Source organism: Nematolebias whitei, chromosome 10 (genome assembly GCF_014905685.2).
Source record: "Nematolebias whitei isolate Nwh7 chromosome 10, NemWhi1, whole genome shotgun sequence".
Classification (NCBI taxonomy): domain Eukaryota; kingdom Metazoa; phylum Chordata; class Actinopteri; order Cyprinodontiformes; family Rivulidae; genus Nematolebias; species Nematolebias whitei.
In genome coordinates, this window is record NC_056507.1 from 36,852,299 (window position 1) to 36,852,556 (window position 258).

Consider the following 258-nt stretch of genomic DNA (forward strand, 5'->3'; position numbering starts at 1 on the left):
TATACACACACACACACATACATACGTATATACACACACACATACATACGTATATACACACACATACATACGTACGTATATACACACACATACATACATACGTACATACACACACACATACATACACACACACATACATACATATATACACACACACACACACATACATACATATATACACACACACATACATACGTATATACACACACACATACATACGTATATACACACACACACACACATACGTATATACACACA